This window comes from Sphaeramia orbicularis, chromosome 12, assembly GCF_902148855.1.
Source record: "Sphaeramia orbicularis chromosome 12, fSphaOr1.1, whole genome shotgun sequence".
In the NCBI taxonomy this organism is placed as follows: domain Eukaryota; kingdom Metazoa; phylum Chordata; class Actinopteri; order Kurtiformes; family Apogonidae; genus Sphaeramia; species Sphaeramia orbicularis.
In genome coordinates, this window is record NC_043968.1 from 57,416,133 (window position 1) to 57,422,430 (window position 6,298).

Genomic DNA, 6,298 nt, shown 5'->3' on the forward strand with positions numbered 1-6,298 from the left:
AAGCTCAGTGTCAAAACAGAAAATTAGTGGGTGTTCCCAGGTCGACTCCAGGTACATTTTTATCTTAGTCTTTGTCTCGGTGCGAGTGTGTCTGAAAGAACACCAAGTGACTTCCCTTTTTTGGGATAAAGCTTTGTGTTCCCCCTGAATTTCTAAACTTTTTCCTGTTATGAAACATAATTTTACATGTTTATAGCATAAGAAAATGTACATCATTGTGACAAAAAGTGACTAAAATAATCCTGAGTTTAAGTATTTCTGTATATAATATGTTTTACCCCAGCGATAAAGTGCTGTGCTGGAAAAATGTGAAAATGACCCTTAAAAGTGCTTGAATTTGACCTTGAAAAATGGCATCAGGAAATGCTGCAGTTCAACAAGGATGATTATTTAAAGATGGTTGAAAAAATCTGTACAGAGCACAAAATGATAAGGTGCTGTGCTAGAAAAATTTGAAAATGACCCTTAAAAGTGCTTGAATTCGACCTTTAAAAATGTGTACGAACCCTGAATAAGATATGCAACAGTAAATCATATAAGACCGACTCCAATGTTCAGTCATTGATTTATGGTTGTTTTATGGCATTTTCTCTCATCATATATTCATAGGAGTTGAACTAAATGAACATTTTGTGATTGTTTGCTGGTAGTTTAGTTGCATTCTTTTTTTTTTTTTCAGCTAAAATTTACTTAGGGGGTCAAATGAGTGGCCATTTTTGTAAAAAAAAAAAGTTGTAAGAAATGCATAGAACTGTGTTGAAATAATGCTAATACATTTGTGCACAGACTACTGATATTATTTGACAGCGGAAGCTATATTTTCGGAAATACTGGATTTTGAATAGCACGTGTATGTGAAAACTTTTGCTGGTGGACGGACGTGACATTACCCATGATGATCTGGTCAGTACCAGTACTTTATTAGGAATAAATTTATATACTTAATATTGCTAATTCTCCTCTTATTCATAAATGTTAGTATTGTGGATCTAAAACAATAACAGCTGACACAAAAACACAAAATGTGGCAGTGGACAGATGTGACATGGTTGTTACAGATCCCATCATACTGATGCTCGGCAGCCATGTCACCGTTTCCACAAATGATCCCTGTGCAAAAACTAGGATCAGAATTATTTATTGTATAGTTTATCATCATACTAAAGAGTAAATAACAATATAGAATTGTTATTTCTTTATAAAAATGCTTATTATTAGAAAAGTGTTGATTTAAAAAGTGACGTGTGACATTCTTCATGTATGTATGTGAGTAAAATAAGCAGGATGGATCAGCACCATACTCCATATTGCAACCTGCAAAAATAAAACGTGATATGTAGTATATGATCTTGTAAGAAAAATTGGGGAATCTAAAAGAATAGAATATTTGTTTTTCAGGTAAATTCAGTTAAAATATAACTTGGCCATTTGTGACATGAAAATATAGCATTAATTGTGATGAAATTGGACATTTTTGAGCTGAAAACATAGTTCATATGACCATCAACATGTTGCAACAGAACTGAAATCCTGTACATTTGCATAGCTGCATTTACCAACACAAAGTTCCTTTAGGAATTCACTTATATTGATTTCTTCTGCACAAAGACAGAAATAAGACCTCTAAGCAAATTTTAGTATTTAAAGGGGTTCTAAGTAGCACTGATATTCCAGACTATCAACAGCAGGTGGAAGTTCGCTTCCAAAAAGTGCACTTGCATCTACTAAAACCACCAAGGAATCAACAGTATTAATACAATTAATTACCTCTGTCCATTTTTACTTCTATAGATTATATACAGTCATGTTGTTAAATGTTTCTTAAGATCACAGGTGTCAAACATGCGGCCCGGGGGCCAAAACTGGGCCACCAAAGGGTCCAATACGGCCCCTGGGATGAATTTGTGAAATGCAAAAATTACACTGAAGATATTAACAATAAATGATGGTAAATTAATTTTAGGTCAATTCAACCTGAAGTGGGCCAGACCAGTAAAACACTATCACAATAACCTATAAATAATGACAACTGCAAATTTTCCCCTTTGTTTTAGTGTTAAAAAATTAAAAAAAGGAAATTACACAAAAATGTTTACATTTACAGACTAGCCTTTTACAAAAAATGTGAATAACCTGAACAAATATGAACAACCTGAAATGTCTTAAGAAAAGTACATGGAATTTTACCAATATTCTGCCTGTTATTAAATGTTTTGTGTATTTGTGTGATGCATATGTATAAATGATAAACTGAGGCGTAATATTGTTAAAATTGCACTTATTTTTCTAAGAATAATCAGGTTGTTCATATTTCTTCATGTTATATTCAAGTACAGTTCATAGATGTGAACATTTTCATTATGGAATTTTACTTTTTTCACTCTAAAACATACAGAAAACTTTGGAGTTGACATTATTTATAAGTTCTTATCCTATTATTTATTTTATTTTACTGGTCCGGCCCATTTTATATCATATTAGGCTGTACGTGACCCCTGAACTAAAATCAGTTTGACACTCCTGCTCTAGATGTTTCCTCTTAATCTCAACTTTTTGGATGATGTGTTGACATCATTAGATTCCATATTGCCTTTATTTTAAACATTTGATAAATTTCTTTGTTCTGTTGTGAATAAAGTATGAGTTTATGAGATGTAATTAATAAATGGATGATATTTCTAATAAAGGCATATCTGTGATTCAAGCCTCCTTCTAATAAAGGCCCGGTACCTACTGCAGCTGAACTAAAGAAAGGACACTACTGGAGGAAATCTGGTAAATTCAACACACATTTTCTCATATTTCTGATGTAACCGCACAACTCTTTTTAACAATCAAATTATAATTTTAGGTCCCTGTACAGTTCAAGCACTGCATATACTATCATCAAATAGTGAAACCGGAGGAGTGTTTTTAATTCCCCATGACCCCCTTCACCGTCACTCATTTGACCTTTGGTGCAAAAGGACGGATGATGCTCACACAGCGACGTCATCACGAAGCCTGAGGAAGAATCACCGTGACCCGATTAACCACGTTCATGACACTGACCCCACCAACTATATCTGAGCTATTTAGTCCACAAGTATACAATATGAGCTGCAAAGACTAAACACAAATGGGTGCTTCTATTAAACTGGTCCCTAAAAACAGGACATCAAACCAGATGTAGACTAATGTTATGAAGCAAGTTTGGAAGCACTTTGGGTCTGTTTTAAAAATAAATACTTACTGAGATAAAAGAGAAACTATTTTCAGATAAAACACATTTTCATATTATTTTACATTTTATTTAATACAAAAATCTGTATGTAACACGGTCAAAAGTGTCATGATCCACTTTTTGGTTTGGTTGTCTTCTGTTTCCTCCCCTCCCCCTCTGTGGTTGACCAGGTAATGGCACACACCAGGAGCTGATCTGCAATCAAGCTCTCCTCCTGCTTATAAGCCCTGCAGCTCCTGTGCTGTGTGCCAGAATGTCTTTGCTTCCATGCTGGTAAGATGGTCGCTCTCATTTTGGTGTACTTTGTATGGTGGTTTCCTGGTGCTTGGGTTTTTGTTAATTGTGTCTGAGTTCAGACCATCGCATATATCTACTCTTGGTTTACACCTTGTGTTCCTTTCCCAGTGTGTGTTTTTATACTCCACACTCTGCTGTGTTTCAGGCCCTGGTTCCCTTGGTTTAGTTTGTGTTTATCTCCCGGTTCGGTGACGCCCTTGGTTCTCCTTTATCAGAGTTTGCTTTTCTTCTGTATGTGTATGAACAAATAAATTTTAATTTGCATTTACTCTTGTTCGAGTCAGTCTGTCGTTCACTACACGCTGTTGGGTTCCACTAGTCTCAGGTTTTAATAAAAAGGACACGAAAATTTTATTTTATTTATTTTTATTTTTTTCCTCCCACATTTTTATTCTGTCACAAGTACATTTTGGAAATTAAACTAATTATGCGAGGCAGAGTGTTTCACAAAAATGAATACTGTTGCAAAATCCTTCACAATTTAAATGCGTTTAACTGGGCAGGTTCTGCATGTAACACAAGTGGACACGATGGGTTACTTTCAAAACCTGGAATGAGACTGAGATTCATGAAAAACCCACGTCTGGGTTAGAAAAACCACTAGGATCATCACATTTAAGTGTCTTTATTTATAATGGTATATAAGACCATTTTATGTTTTCCAGATCAAATGCACTGATACCTAGGTAGGTTTTCATGTCCCAGTTTTGGTCCTATTTTTGGCCCCAATATTTTATTAAAAATTCATTGATTTTGGGATGGCTATAATATAGTATTTTTTTTTTTTTTTTGCATTTATCTGAGGTCATCATTGGGTACATCCTGGGGGGATATATGTTCAAATTTCTTTTATTATTGGGTCTAAAAAGCTGGTAAAGTGCCAGGTACCAAAATGAACCCAGTTTCATAGAAGTACCCAAATCTAAGAATGCATTTAAAGGTAACTACATGTACATTTATCTTGCAGCCAGTTTTGCAAAATTTGGGTCCACCTGTGAAAAAACTTAAAGTTCATAACCCTCACGTCCCAGCCATGTGAACCACATGTTTCAAATGTGTCAAACAAACAAGGGATTTTACTTGTAGAGGACAAAGATTGACTTGGAATTGCAGGTGTGAAGACCTAAACAGGATAGCAATAAGTACGACAACAGGTCCATTTAATCCTCCTCACTTTACACTTTTAGATTTGGTTTTCAGTTTCCAATATTGAATTTATCTGTTCTCTTCTTTCTTCTATTTCCATTAAAAACAGGTGCATATATGTTAATTCTACTGGTCCCTGAGTGTCTTCAATGGCAGCTCCCTGCTCCTAATGTGTGCTAATGCTAATGCTGCATGCTATCTGTGCATTTAAATGAGTAAAAAGTACAAACTGACTTTCCCTTCAGGGATAATACAATTAATTAACCTTTAGCTTTGTCCAAGGATGCAACAAAACCAGGTCTCAACATTTATATAAAGAATAAAAGAAACTGAGCCCCCAGCCCACATATATTTACACTAAAAGGAAAAACATGATTTATTCCAAAACTTTATTGACTACAATTTTTTTTAATTTTTTTTAACTTTATCATTTCTTGGTGTCATTTAGTTTTACTGTCAATAGCTACTACTGTCTGGATGTTAACCATAGTTAAGTCCTGAAACACAGTCTTTGTCACTGATGAGTCCACAGAACTCATCACATATCTTGTTTCATTCATAAAATAGTGATGATCTGACAGCAGGGAAGTAGAGGCTGAGTCATGGGGAGCTACTGATGGGTCCGATTGGACTAAGTAGGTTAATGAGAACCAAAACAATGACCTTCTGTAATAGTTTCACAGTCCGGCTCACGGAATGTACCCCCCTCCTTCTGCTTGTTACTGTCCTGTTGTTATGACAGAAAAACAAACTAAGCTGCAATCGCACACTAGAAATGACAAGTTTGGACAAACACATGCATATACTATGAGCTCCTACTATGCAGAGACTTTTTAATGCCATGGGTAAATGTTCCACCAAAACAGCTTTTCTTCAACATCAGTGTTTTTCAGCCTTGGGGTCGGGACCCTACGTGAGGTTGCCAGAAATTCAAATGGGGTCACCTGAAATTTCTAGTAATTGATTAAAAAAAAAAACCACTAATAAAAAATATATGGTGAGTTGACAGAGACAATCCCAATCCATAAAAGACATGACAAACTGTGAAGCTGAAACTGAAGCACTGTGGTATTGTTTATCTTTCAAATGTTCATTGTGGTCAGTTTCAGATGCTGCAGCTCTTTCATAATTCCTAGTTTGAGTTCTTGTTTGTTCAGTATTAGTTGTCAACCTTGTAAATCCAAGCTGGACTGACTGTACATATCCTGACCAAGGAAAATAAAATTCTCACTTTGTGCAGTAATCTACACCTGGCTTTTCTGTCCATAATATACATTATATAGACTAAATGTGTCTAAAATTAGTGTTTATTTACAACATAGTGTACCAAACTATTACATGATCAAAAACAAATTCATTTGATCAAAAAATAATAATAAAAAGTCTTTGTTTTGAATGTCTGGGGTCACCAGAAATTTGAGATGTTAAAATGGGGTCACAAGCCAAAAAAGGTTGGGAACCACTGCTCAACATTGTTTTACTAAGGCACTGTCGCTGCATCCTGCACTTAACACCCATAAAATTCATTTAAAGAAATACAATAATCCAGTGAGTTTTAACCCTGTTCAGTACTGACAGAGGATCCTATCTATAGCACTGGAGGAGCATTACTGGAGTTGTCCATAAAGTTAG